Consider the following 18203-nt stretch of genomic DNA (forward strand, 5'->3'; position numbering starts at 1 on the left):
AGTGACAAACACCAAGACTACAATTTTGACAGGGATGTGCTGAGTATTTTATGCTCAAAATGGATGATTTTTAGACTCTCGGGCCTGAAAGGGTTTTTGAGGGAGAAATTGAGGAGTTTGCTGTTATTCTCTAGTCCATCTCCAGCACCATTTCTCTCTGTGGGGGCTCTTTGGATTAGTGAGTTGTCTTCCAAGTCTCTTTACATGTCCTGACCACCTTTCCCCAACTTTTATCATTTCATTTTTTAAATTTTACAGATATTAAATTCATATGTTAACAACATAGAAAGGTTATAAGCGTATTTGCTGTAAAGTCTACCTTTTATTCTTAACTTCTAGCCTATTTGTGTTCCCCTCTAGGCGTTAGCAATGACACTGGCTTCTTATAAATTCTCCTAAACATGCCACCCACTTACACAAGCAAGTATGTATATAAGTTGTTTTACTCCTCCATAAACCTCAAAGGCAGCGTATTTTAAATAGTTGGACCTGGACTTGATTGATTTATGTGTCTCAGAACATTTTTTTTCCCCAATCATCAATCATTCAGACAAAATTTATTGTTTATTTATATCTTCACAGTATTTTGTGTCACAGATGTGTCATATTTTATTTATACTATGTTTAACCAGCTATGAAGAAGGACATCTATAAGTTTTAGAAATTCCCACATAAGACATCACTGCAAGGAGAAGCATCACTGCAGTTTTCTCTTCCCCTGTTCAGGTAATTAACATGATATCTGTGCCATATCCCAGAGGTACTAAATTTGGTACTGACCTCACCGTAGCCTGAATCCTGCACATTCCTCACTTCTCTGCCACCAAACTCATGATGTCTGAATCCATTTTATTTCCTCTGTTGAGAAGGCTGTATTTCTAACCTCTTAACCTAGATTATTTTTTTAAACAATGTTACCATTGCATAGTTCAAGAACTATGCTCTGGGAATGATACAAATTTATTTTACCATTTCTAGGTCACTAAAACTGTGGCACTTCATTAGGTTGTAATAGCAAATAATTGTCATGTTATCTTATTTCCCAGTGTTATACATGTGTGTCATTGTGTATCTGTGCCAAACCAGAAACATATAACAGATTATAGAAAAATCCTGATTAGAGAATATATATTTATTCTAGGACCTAGATAATGCCATTTTGTGTGCAAAAGTGAACATTGGTAGCTCAGCATTTTTACTGAAGCCCAGACTGAGCTTCACAGGGTAGGAACCATCTGTCTTATTTATTTGGTTTTCTTCAGTGCCTTCCACAGTGATTGGCATCTGGTAAACATTCATTTAGAAGATTAGAATCTTTGAAAAAATATTATATTTGGTTTTACATAATGTCTTTATATCTATAACAGTTTGTTCAAAGAAGCAAAATCATAAGCAATTATGTAAAATAATGGGTATATTGCAGAAATTTAACCTTACACAATCCAGGAATTTTTTTTTAACTTTTATTATTTATACTTTATTCACTTTGTATCCCCCCATAAATCCCACCCTCTCCCCTCCTAATTACACCTTTCCTCCCTCTTCTTCATGCATGCTCCTCCCCAAGTCCACTGATCAGGGAGGTCTTCTTTTGCTTCCTTCTGACCCTAGTCTATCAGGTCTCATCAGGAATGGCTGCATTGTCTTCCTCTGTGGCCTGGTAAGCCTGCTCCCCACTCAGGGGGAGGTGATCAAAGAGCAGGCCAATCAGTTCATGTCAGAGACAGTCCCTGTTCCCATTACTATGGAACCCACTTGGACACTGAACTGCCATGGGCTACATCTGTGTAGAGGTTCTAGGTTATCTCCATGCATGGTACTTGGTTGGAGTATGACTCTCTGGAAAGACCCCTGTGCTCAAATTTTCTGGTTCTGTTGCTCTCCTTGTGGACTTTCCAGGAAACTTTTAAAACAGTTTTTGTATTGCTATTTATAGCTGGTAATAGGTCTGAAGTCATCAGAAAAGGCAGTTAGAGAAGAAAGCTACATGAGAAGTAGGAGAACAGAGACAAACTGGAAATTAAAAATACCACTTAGTGGTCTCATATGCATCTCAACTGCTCCAAAGCCCTCAACTTCATTTTTCTTTGTGATACTGAAAGTTGAAACTAGGACTTGGAGTTTGCCAGGCAAGTGCTCAGCCACTGATCACATTTCCACTCCTTCCAAAGAATTCCATTTCAGTGCTAGTGATAACCTGGGGCCATTCATCACAAAGCTCAACTTGAAAGGGGAGACACAATTGCAGCCAAGGGACTGCAGATCTCACTGCTGTTCCAGAAGCTACCCACAGTTGTCTAAGAGTTAGAAAGCCCTTAAAGGATCGAGAAGGAGACAGGGGAAGCCTGGGCTTACCCGACACATGAGTATGAGCTCCTGTATTGTCCTTCCAAGAGTACTCTTTTGCTTCCACTGCCACATTTTATCAATACCTATAGTGATTCAACTTAACAAAATAGTATGTAGAGGAGAGAATTCTGGGAAACACAGGTCCAGGTTAGCTAAGTTGACACCTATCTACTATTGGGTAATGTTAGCTTTCTTTAGCTATCACTCAAAATTGGGTTCTTTAAAAGGACACATTCACTGACAGGTGGTAAATTAGCCTCCCAAATAATCTTTAGTATCTACAGGTACTCAAAGAAGATTACTATCTTTTTCTACTAGTCCTCAAATATAGTATTTTTAGACTCACGGGAAACCTGAGAATTTTCTCAGAATATGATAAAATACTTCCCCTGAAAGAATAATTTTCACATAGCACAAGTATTTGCTTCAAGACTCTACCACAGAGTTCAGTTTGTGCATTAAGAAAAAAAAATAAAAGACATTATTCTCCAAAAAGCTGTTTCTTCTCAGTTCAGAACTTTCCCCAGCCTCAATGATCAAAGTGAAAAAACAAATGCTTTACATGCATTATTTTCTAAATTTACATTTCTTTTGATCTTAAATATTCTAAATGCTATAAAATGTTCTATTAATAGGTCTCAGAGAATCTATTAATGATTTGAAATGGAGCTATTTTTCATCTATTCCAAAATTACTTGGTTCTATTCAATGTTGACAGAAGCAACAATACCTACTACTGAGTCCAGGCTGCTATCTTTTATTTGCCAACTGACACTCTGCTCTCCTATGAAAAGAACTACTTCTGTGTAGTGTGCCCCTTGCTCTGGACTCTACACTAATTATACATGGGATAGAAAAGGTTCAAATAAACTGAAGTTGTACACAGGATATTAAAACAAATGAATTCATTAATTTATTTCTTTATTACAATTTATTCACTTTGTATCCCGCCTATAGCCCCCTCCCTCATCCCATACCAACCATGCCTTCCCTCCTTCTTCTCTTCCCATGCCCCTCCCTATTCCATGGATAAGGGAAGTCCTCCTTCCCTTCCATCTGACCCTAGCCTATCAGGTCTCAACAGGACTGGATGCATTGTCTTCCTCTGTGGCCCCAGGGGAAGATGTTCAAAGAGCCAGCCACTGAGTTCACATTAGAGACAGCCCCTGTTCATCTTACTATGTAACCCACTTGGAGGCTGAGGTGCCATGGGCTACATCTGTACAAGGGTTCTAGGTTATCTCCATAAATGGTCCTTGGTTGGAGTATCAGACTCAGAAAAGACAACAGGGCCTAGATTTTTTGGTTCTCTTGGTCTCCTTGTGGAGCTCCCGTCCCCTCCAGGTCTTTCTATCTCCCTCTTCTTTCATAAGATTCCCTGTACTCTGCTATGAGTCTCAGCATCTGCTTCAATAAACTACTGGGTAGAGTCATTCAGAGGCCCTCTGTGGTAGGCTTCTGTCCTGTTCCCTGTTTTCTCCCTCTTCTGATCTCTATCCCTTTGGCCTTTCTGAATGAGCATTGATCATCTTACCAAGTGTCCTGCATATTATTTAGCTTATTTACCTCTACAGATTTTAGTGTGTTTATCACATATTATATGTCTAATATGTTCTTATAAGTGAGTATATATATATATATATATATATATATATATATATATATGTGAGTGTGTCTTTCTGTTTCTGGGATACCTCACTCAAGATGATCTTTTCTAGTTCCCACCATTTGTGGCAAATCTCATGATTTCCTTGTTTTTAATTGCTGAGTAGTATTCCATTGTGTAAATGTACCACAATTTCTGTATCCATTACTCTGTTGAGGGACATCCGGGTTGTTTCCAGATTTTGGCTATTATAAATAAAGCTGCGAGGAACATGGTTGAGCAAATGCCCTTGTTATGTACTTGGGCATATTTTGGATATATGCCTAGGTGTGGTATAGCTGGGTCTTGAGGTAATATTATTTCCAATTGTCTGAGAAAGTGCCATATTGATTTCCAAAGTGGTTATACAAGTTTACATTCCCACCAGCAATGGAAAATGGTTCCCCTCTCTCTACATCCTCCCCACCATGTGTTCTCACTTGAGTTTTTTATCTTAGCTCTTCTGATATGTATAAGGTGGACTCTCAGTGTCATTTTGATTTGCATTTCCCTGATAACTAAGGATGCTGAGCATTTCTTTAAGTATTTCTCCACCACTCTATATTTCTCTGTTGAAGATTCTCTGTTTAGCTCTGTTCCCCAATTTTTTAATTGGATTGCTTGGCTTGTATGTATTTAAGTTCTTCAATATTCTAGATTTTAGCCTTCTGTCAGATATAGGGTTGCTGAAGATCCTTTTCCTTCTCTGTAGGCTGTCATTTTGTTCTGATGTCAGTGTCCTTTTCTTTACAGAAGCTTTTCAGTTTCATGAGGCCCCATTTATTGATTGTTGATCTTAAAGCCTGTGCTGTTGGTATTCTGTTCAGAAGCTTATCTCATGCACCAATGAGTTCAAGGCTCTTCCCCAATTTTTCTTCTAACGTTTTTAGTGTGTGTAGTTTTATGTTAAGGTCTTCGATCCACTAGGACTTTAGCTTTATGCAGGGTGATAAGTATGAATCTATTTTCATTTTTGCACATTCCAGTAATTTGAAGAAACTCAATATGGAAGACTCATCTCTCCTCTACATGAGACAGATGAAATAGTGCTGGAAGTTTTAATTCCAAGACCACACACTCATTTGACTGGCAATTTGCCTTTGGCTGCCAGCTGGAGCTCACTGGGATCTTTCTATAGAAACAGCTCCTAGGCTTGCTAACTGGTTTTCAAGATTGAACATCTTTTAAAAATCAGGAAATAGGAACTCACTTTTGTTTCACCATAAAAAAAAAATCCTCTTGGAGACCATGTTCCCAAACGGTTACAAGTACTTAACTGATACAGACACATGTACGGTCTAAAACTTTCTTCCAGGTATGTAAAACATGTTTCCAGTGGTAAGAAATGAAAAAAATAAGGGTATGAGAAAGTTATAGCAAGTTGAAGAAATATTACTGCCTTAGTTACTTCTCTGTTGGTATAACAAAACAGTACAAGTAAAGGCAACAAATAAAACGAAGGGTTTAGTTGGGGCTTAAGATTTCAGGGATTTTTGACTCCATGATGGTAAAACAAAGACTGAGTCTTTTGAAACCTCAAAGCCCACCCTAAGTGATATACCTCCTCTCACAAGGCCACAGTTCCTAACCTTTCCTCAACAGTTCCACAAACTGAGAACCATGTATTCAAACAGATTAGCCTATAGGGGCACTCTCATTTGAACTACCACAATTACCAATCTCACTTCATCTTCTTCAAATTTTCCCACTCTCTAATACAGGAAAAAAGGAAGACCAGTACTTGTGGCTTCACTTGGCCATATGAAACATGAGAAGAACTTTGGAGGTAAGAAAGTAGAAAATTGACAGTCTGGGTCACTGTGATTACATGGACGGAAAAAATAAATAACTTTAATCAGGTAATCTATGTCCCTATGCATCACTGCCTTAGTGTGTTTTAGCATATTTCTCAACTTCTCTGGTTCTGAAGTCTCTCATCAGTAAAATAAAGTGAACAGGGTGGTACTTAAGATTTCATTTTGTTCTGACAGTTTATGAATCATTTTTTTACACTGACATCTAGATGATAACCTGGACGTTCCCAGAATCTATTTTTGCTGCATGTCCTCTATAATGAATGGGATTCCTTAGTAAAACTAGACCTTACAAGGTCTGAACAATAATGAGTTTCAGAATAATAACAATGACCAAGCTGAATGGGATAGCTACCCTAAGTGACTAAATATTAAATTCTTCGTGTGATTGGAAGAAAACGAAAACCTTTTACTTCTACTTGAGCCTAGAAAGAGCACCTAATATTTTCAAAGGGAATTTTATTAAAATCGGAGAAACAAAAGAGACCAAAATACCTCCCCCTCAAAGCAGTCTAACTAAACACTCCACTTCCAAAATTACAGGAAATAAAAACATGTCTTATTTTCCTGGTGCTGAAATCTCCTATGCTAAGTAACTATCTCCTGTCCCTGTGGTACAGTGCATTCAGTGATACAAATCTAAGTTCAGATTCCATCGCTGCCTTTTCAACCTATGATGTGGGCTAACTTATCTAAGCACTTAATTCTCTTAATTTTAAAAGATAAAAATAATGATACCCATTATTCATAGTTGAGTGAAGTTAAATGCTATAGGCAAGACAGCAGGCCACTAAGCGGATTTTTCTAAAGTGGACCCACGATTGTTGAGGGAGTACAGGAAATACAGGGAGGACACTGGAGGAGTAAGAAAAGACAAAGCGGACAATACAGTGTGAGACCAGGATGACTTCTGCTGGAGTGATGAGAGTTTAATGATTTTGGGCAACTCTGGGAACTGTTATAAACAATCCCAATCCAGTATTAAGTAAGCAAAAGTCTAGACCCCTTTCTTCCAGTTATGGATCAAGGGCTACTCTTGGGCTTAAAAGTTCCCATCATTATAACCCATTATTGGAAGGTAGTAGGGCTCTCTGCACAAAGTTATCAGGTTGAAGTTGTCCAGAGCATAGTAATTTACAAAGTATGAGTAGTGAGGATGACGCATGGATAGAATCTGTAGGAAAAAACTGTCACCATTTTGTTGCTGTTGCCTAGTTCCTAATACAAGTTCGAAGCACTCAGCTTGATTTCTATTATTGCATTATTTGTGTGCTTTCTGCTCAGAGAGGGTTTCTTGTCACAATTTAAATGTCAATGGTGACTAACATAAATTTGTTGGCCTTGAGTTTATTTAAGGTCCCAGTCCCAAGGCCATTAGCCTGACACAGCTGAGCCTAAAGACTGATATCCATGAATCAACACAGAGCACTCCAAGGTACACTACTGGTGAATATTCAAGAGTTCCATGTCCTTTCCATCAGTTTGGTTCTAAAACAGCTATTGCCATGTAGCCCGGGCTGGTCTGAAACTCACAATTCTATTGGCTCAACCTCCTGAGTGCTGTGTTCAGCATACCTGCCTAAGAACTCAATATTTAATACTAACGAGTGTGAACTGTACCATGGCAGCTATCTTGTCCTATGTTAATTCTGAAATTCCAGACTCTGCAGATCCCCATTCTTATTTGTGCTTCTCTATACATTCTTGTCTTCTCCACTCCTCCTGGCCTAGTTCTATCTGTTCATTTTGAACCATTTATGGGTGCTATTTGGAGATGACCTGTAGCCTCTGACTTGTCACTGAGGATAGTAATTCAAAACATGGCAAAATGTCATTTCCGGTTCTCTTCATCAGAACCCTTTAAACCTAAGCTTCATCACTGTAGTCATCAAAAAGCCATGCATACTAGTGTTAGTAAAAACTCCAGGTGATCAATGTTCAAATACCAGAGGTCTAGAAGGCCGGTAAGATGACTCAGTGGATCAAAATGTTTGGCATACAAGCTTGGCAACCCAAGTTTCATCCCCAGCCCCACAAAAAATTAGATGCCGACAATTACCTCCACAAAATTGTCCTCCACCTCCATATGCACTCCAATGCATGAGACCCCAACATTACTATGTGTGTGTGTGTGTGTGTGTGTGTGTGTGTGTGTAACAGAGCCTTAGCTTAACACTAGCAGTTTGCTGGGTCTTTTTGGTTCATGGCAATTTTTTTCCGAGAATGTTAATTGTTTTCATGCTTCTTACTTTGTCCTGGACCATTATTCTCAGCAAATAATTCAACTTTCAATTAAAAAAATAGGCCACTGATCAAAACTTGTACATATGTTTTGTCTTCAATTCAGTCTACATCCTTTTTTCTGATGTACTGAAGGAGACTGTCAGTTTTGTTGTCCTTCTGTGCAGATTCATCCTTTCTGACCTTCTCAAGAATCTTGCCGTCTTAACTTTGTCTTCTTTCTCCAGACTTGAAGCTTTCCTTTACCATTTGTCATGCAAGCATGCTTAAGCCTAAATCATTCAAAGATAAATAAATACAAAACCAAAGGACATCTCAATACAAAACAAAAACGGTATCTCAGTCCCACTGCTTGGTATTTGGCCTTTTAATACAGAAGCCTGGCCTTTGTCCCTGCCTTTCTGGGAGGTAAGCGCTAAGCCATTGGAATTTCTGGAGTGGTAGGAATGCCTTTGCTGTACAAGGTAGGTCCCTGGAAACAACTTCCAGGGAGGGGGAAACTGGAAATGATTTCAAACTTGTGGGCAATCAATCAACAAATCATGCCTCCCTCTGTAACAAAGCACCAATACAAACTCTGAGCTTGTTTAGCTTCCCAGGTGGGCAATACTCTGAATATTTTTACACACAAATGCTGGGAAGGTAACATACCTAAAGCAGTTGTAACTTTATGATTGGAAATTGCCTTTCCCTTACTCTGCCAGGTGTGTGTGTCTTTGGTTTTTCTTAATTTAAATTCTTTCTAGATAATGAGCCATAACCAAATATAATAGGTGTCTGTGAGTTTTGTCAGCTTTCAACTGAATATTTAAACCTCTAGGATGCTTTTAGGAAACATCCAAACTTGCAGTTGGCATTAGGAATAGATCATTTATGGACTCTTATCATGAAATTTGCAGTTCAGGAGAGTCTACTCTTTTCATTCAGACTCAACAGCTTCTTCACATCTACTCTGAACTGTTTCCTTCCATTAATTTTCTTTCCTTTTATGTAATTTTGGTTTCTTCTCTAGTAATCTGTGTTTCTTCTATGCTCTTGAAGAAGACTTACTGCCTCCAAATACAAGTTTGTGCTCCTCCAAACATAGAAAAGCTTCATTGAACTTATCAAAGCAGCTTGAGTTCCTTCACTTTTAAACTTCGAGTGAAGTGAAATTCTCTGTGTGAAGGCTGTATTAGTTTTTGCTGAACTTTTGAGTATCCAGTGTTTATACTCTGTTACTTTCAACCCATCCCTCAGTATCTCTCTTCTGCAGTTATCCTGATCAATACAGACTCTTCATAACTCTTACTGTCGTTATGACAATAAAATTATTCTTTCAACATTTGCCCCCATATTCAGTTATCAATTACTGCTATGTTGGCATCAGCATCTGTCTTTTCTTTTCTTCCCCCCCCACACTTGTATATTGCTGCTTCCCTGATTTCAATGTTTACTGTTTCTCAGATAGAGATTACAAGTCTTAAGACTGTCTTCTAGCTTCCAGTATTGCTGCACTGAAAATACACTTATCCTTCCACCACACTCGAAAGAATTATTATAAGGGCTAACTAAAATCTCAAGTATCTCCCTTTGCCTGGAGAATAAGGTGAGCTTCTGAGTATGGCATCTAAAGCCCTCTATGATCCAAGCCTTGCCTGGCATAAAACCCTCCACCATTTCCAAGTTCATATGCTTTTCAAAGAAAGAAAGAAAAGAATTGGAAGAAAGGAAAAGAAAAGAAAAAATCTTTTTTAGGTGTATAGATTTCATTGATTCTTTGAATAGTTTTATTTGTTTCTAATTGATTGATTTCAGCCCAGAGTTTGATTATTTCCAGCTGTCTGCTTCTCTTGGGTGTATCTGCTTCTTTTTTTTCTAGGGTTTTCAGTTGGGTCATTAAGGTGCTTGTATGTGATGTTACAAATTTCTTCTTGAAGGCACTTAATGCTATAAATTTTCCTCTGAGCACTGCTTTTAATGTGTCCCATAAATTTGGGTATGTTGTGCCTTCATTTTCATTGAATTCTAGGAAGTCTTTAATTTCTTTATTTATTTCTTCCTTAAACCAGCTGTCATTGAGTAACAAGTTGTTCAGTTTCCATGTGGGTGTTGGCTTTTTGTTATTTCTGTTGTTGTTGAGGTCCAGCTTTAGTCCATGGTGGTCAGATAGAATACAAGGGATTATTTCAATCTTTTTGTATCTGTTGAGGCTTGCTTTATGACCAACTATATGGTCTATTTTGGAGAAGGTTCCATGCGGTGCTGAAAAGAAGGTATACTCTTTTGAGTTTGGATGAAAAGATCTGTAGACGTCTATTAGGTCCATTTGATTTAGGGACTCTGTAAGTGTTTTTATTTCCCTATTTGGTGTCTGTCTAGTTGATCTGTCCCTTGGTGAGAGTGGAGTGTTGAAGTCTCCCACTATTAAGGTATTAGTATCAATGTGTGATTTAAGCTTTAATATTGTTTCATTTACAAATGTAGGTGCTCTTGTATTTGGGGCATAGATATTCAAAATTGTGATGTCCTCTTGGTGGATTTTTCCTTTGATGAGAATATAGTGGCCCTCCTTATCTTTTTTTATTAACTTGGGTTGAAAGTCTATTTTATTAGATATTAGGGTGGCTACTCCAGCTTGTTTTCTGGAACCATTTGCTTGAAAAACATTTTTCCAGCCCTTTACTCTGAGGTAGTGTTTATCTTTGTTGCATAGGTGTGTTTCTTGGATGCAACAGAATGTTGGATCCTGTTTCTGAAAGATAATCAAGAGAGCGGACATGGGGTAATATGATCAATCCTCGTTTAGAAAGACAGATGGGATGTGCATTGAACGTATGACAGGAGTCTACTGAGGGCATCTGAAAAACTCTAACAAGCAGTGTTTTCAAAGCAGATACAAAGACTCATGACCAAACTTTCGGCAGAGTACAGGGAATCATATGAAAGAAGGGGAGTTAGTATGATGGGGAAAGGATAGGAGCTCCATGAGGACCAAAATATATCTGGTCACAGGGTCTTTTCTGAGACTGATATTCAACCAAGGACCATGTATGGATATAACCTAGAACCTCCACTCAGATGTAGCCTGTGGTAGCTCAGTAACCAATTGGTTTCCCAAAGTGAGGGGAACAGTGACTATTTCTAACAGGAACTCGATGACTGGCTCTTTGGTCTCCCCACCCCCGAAGGGAGGAGCAGTCCTGTTAGGCCACAGAGGAGGGCTTTGCAGCCAGTCCTGAAGATACCTGATAAAACAGGATCAGATGAATGGGGAGGAGGTCCCCCCCATCAGTGGACTTGGAAAGGGGCACGGTGGAGATGAGGGAGGGAGGGAGGGAGGGACTGGGAGGGAATGAGGGATCGGGACACGGCTGGGATACAGAGTTAATAAAATGTATCTGATAAAAAAAATAAAATAAATAAAAAAAAAGAAATTAAAAAAATTAAAAAAAAATAATTGAGTGCTGGGATTACAGCCGTGCACCATTGGACTTGGTTTATACCTTTGATCTCCATGCCTTTAATAATGCTGTTTCACCTGTCATTGATATTTTTCTCTTTTTTTGTTTGTCTCCAGGTATTATAATGTACCATCATACTAAAATTACCTATTTAGTTCCCTATGCCCCTACTAGATTATAAAATCCTTAAGGACAGGGATTGCATCTGAGTAATTAGAAAAGTACCTGAAGTCGTCTGAGGCTGCAAGTTTTAGAAAGATGATTATGGACAAATTACATCATTAATAGTCATTTAGATATTCTTAAGCAGTGACTTTTGCCCACACAAAAAGCCTTCTACAATAAGAGCTGAGATAATGCAGTTAACTGTGGTGATTGATCATTGCAATATTAAAGGATATTATTTTGAAGTGCCTTATAGGGCTTTTTATAAGAAATTGATATTATTTTGGAAGGAACTGATTTGAGGATATATATTTATAAGTATTTAAATTTTATTCTTAAAATGTTAATAATTTTATTCCTAGAACTGTTTCATTGAGAAGTTTCTCAAATACATAAGCAAAGATAGGAAAAACAATTTATTACATACTAATAGTCACCATGGAAATATTCATAATATAAGAAAGCTAGGATGTTTAAATCATTGTTAGGTAAACTATAGTGCACACATAAAACTTTTTAGAATGTACCATTTTCAGTAAAAGAAAAATTAAGATATATAATTTTTTGCATGGTAAATTTTTGGTCAAAGTTTTGTGGATGGGTTGGTGGTCCCTTCCCTTTACTAGAAGACTAGTGGAGGTGACAGGAGCTCCACAAGAAAAACAACAGAGCCAACTAACCAGGGCCCAGAGGGGCTTGCTGAGACTGAAGCATCAACCAAGAGCCATACAAGAACTAGAGCTAGGCCCCTACAAAGATGTAGCAGATGGGCAGCTTAGGCTTCACGTGAGTCCTCTAGTAAAGGAAGTGGGGACTGCATTGGACACAGACTCACTTGCCAGCTTTTAGATCACTTTCCCCTGGCAGGACTGCCTTGACAGGCCACAGGCAGTGGAAGAGAAAATGTTCAGTCCTGGTACAACTTGATGAACTGGGTTGGATGGGAAAGAGAGCTCCTCTTTTCGAGGAAAAGGGGAGGGGGGAGACAGAGAGGGTAGGATTGGAAGAGGAGGAAGGAATGTGCTACAAAGATGTAAAGTGAATAAAATAAATAGATGAGAAAAAAAAGAATATTATGTTTACAGGCTTAAATATTTTTTTCTGCAAATTCAGCATAATCTTAACTATACAACAATGTTTCAGCAAAAACACAGAAAAGTAATGGTGGTAAACTATAGTTATAATCTTATTATTTTATTGTCCAAATTTTCTACAGTTAACATGCATGATTTTTTTTTTAATAATTGTAGTTTTTGGTTTTTCTGCTTTTTGTTTAGGGTTTTAAGAACACATTACCTTTCTCATATGAGATTTAAAAAAAGTGAGATAAATTTAGTTAAGTTCAGGCAGAATAAATCAGATTCAAACATGTACATACGGAGTTTTATCTGAGACTAAGCTGCAGATGTGATGAATCTCCTGAGGCCTCTACCAAGGCACACAGATATCACAGAAAAGACACAGAAGAATCCAAACCCTAGAAACTAGTTTATTTGAAAGTCTTCCCATCTAAGCGTACTTACAACTACTTCACTCTAGGGGTGATAGCAGGAACACAAAACTCACTCCATCTTTAACCATTTCGGTTTCTCACAGTAACCTTTATTTTTACCATTAGCTTTTTAGTCCTTGACTTTTACATTCCCTTGATTTACAATGACTTGCCTCTATTTCTTACCATTTATTTCATCTCTCTGGTAAGCACAATTCAGCGGGCCCAAACTAGAATTTTTTTTTTCTTAAAACCAGTAAATGTGTGCGTGAGCATGTACATGTGGGCATGTGCTTGTGGTTGCCCATGGAGTCCAGAAGAGAGTCAGATGCCCTGGACCAGGAGTTATGGAGTTATGGATAGTCTTGAGTCATGAACCCAGTGTAGATTTATATGTATCCCATTCTTTCCCCTCCCCTTTCTCTTCTCTTTCCATCTCCTTAATGATAAGTATGTGCATGTTCTTGTGCGAGGGTGGGAACATGGGTGAGAAGGATTGCAGATGAAATCAGGGAACAACCGCAAGTTTTTCTTCTTGATATTCACCTTGTTTGAATCTGTCTCTTTTCACTGCTATGAACTCGAGACCCGAGGGCCTACAAGCTTCTGGTATTCTGCCATCTATGCTTCCCTAGGAGCACTAGGATGGAAAATAAACACTAGCATGCTCAGTTTTACATGATTCTGGGAGTTAGAACTCATGTCCTTAGGCTTTACAAAATAACCCACTTCCCAGCTCTTTAGTCTCATCACTTTGTCATACTTCATTGGAATTTGGAATTTGTCCGCCCCAACTTCTACTAGAAATGGAAATGGAGTTTTTGTTGTTTTTACCTAACAGATACGAGTAAATTATAGCCCTTTTTCTAAAGGTTCATAATAAAAAGCTACTCGATATAGATTAAGGATATATCCACGATAAGAAAATTGTAGAGCTTAAAGTTCTTCTGGGGAATCAGAAAGGCTTCTTTGTAAAATTAGAAACAAGGTGCGTCATGGCATGCTTTATGGGAGTCTACTTTATAGCTAATATAGAATTATGAGAAGTTAAGAGAACATTTTTAACCCAACATCTTAATTTACAGGTGGGAACATGGAGATAACTCAGAAATTCCATGATACAATCAAGATTTCATAATGGATTAGTCAGATACTAGGAACTAGAACTCAGACCTTAGTGACACCATAGCAACAATTTCTAGCACCTGCAACTCAACTAAAGAGACGGCAGCTGCTTTAAGTGTTTTAGAATAAGAGGCCTTACAAGATCTTCAGCTTCAACTAATAAAAACAGGTTCTGTTTTGGAGAAAGATTTAGGGACTCTGAGAACTATTTTGACCCTGAGGTTATTCCCAGAGGATGTGTTGGGAAAGCAAATAAGAGTCAATTACTATTTTGACTTCAATTAGCTGGGGAAAAATTGAAACCATTGCCTCCTTTCATCTCTTGAATGCTGTTGACTAAAGAAGTGATTAGAGCTCTTAGTCTGGAATGCTGGGCAGCTCTGGGCAAGAATCCTACATTCCAAGTTGACCCTGCCCCATAGGAACAACAGGGTGAAAATAAGCATTGATCACACATTCCCAACTCTTTACTACCCATTTGTAAATAGAGTGTGTTTACTAAGATTGCTATAAAAGGTATTTATCTAATTAGAGAGTGTTTCCCCCTTTTACTAGTGAGCAATTAGACCATACTTTAGTACATTAAGGAGTTTTTGTAAATCCAACTGCAAGCATATAAGTTCTGTAATTGTGTAATTGTACATTGGGCACAAAACTGTGTTTTCTCTTCTATTTTAGCTTGACCATTTTAAAAAGCAATTTAGGGTTTTCTAAGCTAATGCTTATGTACTGAGTGTTTTTAAAGCTTAGGGTAATAAATATAATTCTTTGGTCTTAAATCGGAACCAGAAAATGATACAAAATCTATGCAAACATCAACTACTTATTCTGTCCTTTTTCATCTCAAAGCCCATGGAAAATTCTTTTGTTTTGTAATATGTTTAGGCATAAAACTATTATGGCCAAATGTTATACACCTTCATTTAAGCTCCCTGGAACTCATACATACAAACAATTGAGCTTATCTTAATTAAATTATGTTTGCACTACTGGAATAATGAAGAAAAGTAAATATCATGAAGAAATCTATTTTCAAAAAAAATAAAAATAGAATAAAAGAAAATATAAAAATTCTAATATGAATCAAAGCAAATAAATGAAGAATGTAAAATTTGAAAAGTAAAGATCATATCAGATTGAATATCAGATTAAATATAAGGGTAAAATGACAATAGGTCAAAACAGAAATTGCCAATATTTGATTTCTTTTTTACTTAGTTAAAGATGAAATTGTAGGCATGTGGAAGGGCAAAGAAGGGAGGGAAAAAAAAGTTTAATAAGAAACAGTAATTGAGGTAATGAACACAGTCAAAGTATGTTAGTTGTATGTTGTAATGAAATTCTTTTAATTTTTATATTAATTACAGTTTATTTACTTTGTATCCCAGCTGTAGCCTCCTCCCTCATTCCTTCCCAATCCCACCTTCCCATCTCCTCCTTGTCCCTCTCTAAGTCCACTGATAGGGGAGGTCCTCCTCCCGTTCCTTAGCTTCTCAGGTCTCTTCAGGTCAAAGAGCCAGCCACTGAGTTCATGTCAGAGATAGTCCCTGTTCCCCTTACTAGAAAAACCCACTTGGATGCTCTCGCTGCCATGGGCTACATCCGAGCAGGGGTTCTAGGTTATATCCATGCATGGTCCTTGGTGGAGTGTCAGTCTCAGAAAAGACCCCTGTGTCCAGATATATTTGGTCCTTATGGAGCTCCTGTCCTCTCCAGGTCTTAATAACTCCCCCTTCTTTCATAAGATTCCCTACACTCTGCCCAAAGTTTGGTTATGAGTCTCAGCATCTGCTTTGATACACTGCTAAGTAGAGTGTTTCAGAGGCCCTGAAATTCTTTACTTCATACAAGTAACATGTCCTAATAAAAAGTAATGGCTAGTTAAAAAAGAAATAGTAACACAATGAAATCCTCCTAAATCAAACCATACATGAAAGGTGCCAGGAAACTTTATCCATTACATAGTTGACATGCTTTTATTAGTTTTACTACTTATGCCAATATCTTTAACTAACTCTGTTTTTCCTTCTGGGACAAATTCTGGAGGCAGCTTGACAGGACAGAGAGTGCCTAGTTCTCTTTCGGCCGGTTCCTGTAGTTGGACAAGGCCAGGTCCCAGGGGCATAAGAAGATGGCCCTTACAGTGGCAGCAGGAGTCCTGCTGGAGGACTATGAAGAGGATGATGGCCGCCAGGGCCAGCTCCAATGGGATGGCTTCTCAGCCTGGCTACATTGCGTTTGTGTGGTGGGCTTCAACCTGGAACTGGGCAGGCGGTGGATGTAATTTATCCTCAGTACTCCAAACTTACTGATAAAGAAAAAATAATAATATTTGCTATTTGTCTTTTGCAGACCTAAATTCAGGTTGTCTTGTTTTGTTTTAGATTCTGCCAGTCTTCTGGGAGGAGACTTCTTATTCAATCCGACAAAGATTTACCAGTTTATGTAAAGAAAGATCCTGCATATTTTTATGGATCTATTGTAGGTGACTATTCATATTTACTATTGATATATCTTCTGGTGAAGCTGCTGTTAATCCTAAACAGCTTTATAACCAAATCACCACACAGATACTGGGATTTATTTAATTAACCTAGAACACAATGCTGGGCAATAGTTGTTCCATCCTAAAGCTCCAAGCCCTCATAGTTTACTAACATTTAGATTTCCCACATTATATTTGCTTTTAGTGATATATTAGGTCCTGTCTATCTCTCCACATCATTCCAAGATCCTGCCTCTGTTCCCAGCTCCTTCTGCCCTTTGCCTTTCACTCTTTCCTGTCCTCTGGCTCCTCCCCTCTCCTGCCTACTCCTTCCTCTCTATTGCTCAACATTGTGGCTGTTTGTTCTATTTTGTCATGTTTACACAAAGTTGAGACAGGTGATGCTTAGATAAAGTATCACAATGCAATGTCCGGATTGAAACCAGAGAGTAGGAGAGAGAAATCAGCATTTGAATGAACAAGGGTAAATTGTGTACATTTCAAAAGAACATTATACCAACAAGGATCTATACATATATTTTCAACAAGTTGGAAATAAGACTTTTAAAAGAGGCTACTTTTAGAAATCATTGGTTTTCATCAGCAAATTACCTTATATTCATTTTTTTTCACACCATACTCAAACAGATAGCACCAGAGTATTTTGAAAAAAAAAATGAACCTTACTTGGAAGCAGCTTATAATGATGTTGACCAATGGCCAGCCCTAATGCAAGGGAAAACACTGCATCTGCCTATCATGGGAGTAGTAATGAAGGTACGCATTCCCACACGTCATGACAAGTTTGATGCCTTTACAGAAAAGTATTTCTCTATGGAAGTTTCCATCCCAGTTAAGACAGTTCTGCCCAAAAGAATTTATGAAAACACATGAGAAAATGAGGCCTCAGCTCACATCTGGAATAAAAGGCAATAGGATTGGGCCTTACCAGCAGTTTCCAAAATCTCCGAATTTTTGATAGCTAGTTCAAGACCTGATGGAAACAAATGACACAAAAATTGGATGCACTTCATCTAGAAGCTCTTTTAGAAGAGGACCTCCTTCTCTGGATTCATAAACCCACAGAAGTAGAAACAGTAGATCTTGTATTGAAACTGAAAAATAAGTTGTTGCAGATTGACCAAGAGAATTTACCCGTGAAACCTTACACTACGGAGAAGTTAAGGACACGTATAGATTCCATTATCCTAGCATTGCAAGAGGACCTGCAAGGGATGATGCTCTAGACTGACGTGACATGATGCTTACCAGGCTTTCCAGTCAAAAAGGACTGTGAGCCAGGAAGCATCCTGACATTTCATCCAGACACACCGTGGCAGCAGCATAGAAAACAACAACAAGCACTAGATACCGGTGGAAAAACTGAGTGGACAGACATTGTCAGTGCATTCTGTGGTTGGCTCCACAACAGGGAAATAGCAAA

The 18203-nt window shown here is 38.1% G+C and overlaps 1 pseudogene; it reads left to right on the forward strand.

Annotated features, from left to right (window-relative positions):
* The first annotated feature begins 8495 nt into the window (after nucleotides 1–8495).
* Nucleotides 8496–17653, forward strand: LOC110543048 (protein DENND6A-like; annotated as a pseudogene).
* Nucleotides 17654–18203: the final 550 nt, after the last annotated feature.

The sequence above is a fragment of the Meriones unguiculatus genome, chromosome X (assembly GCF_030254825.1).
Source record: "Meriones unguiculatus strain TT.TT164.6M chromosome X, Bangor_MerUng_6.1, whole genome shotgun sequence".
Lineage (NCBI taxonomy): Eukaryota > Metazoa > Chordata > Mammalia > Rodentia > Muridae > Meriones > Meriones unguiculatus.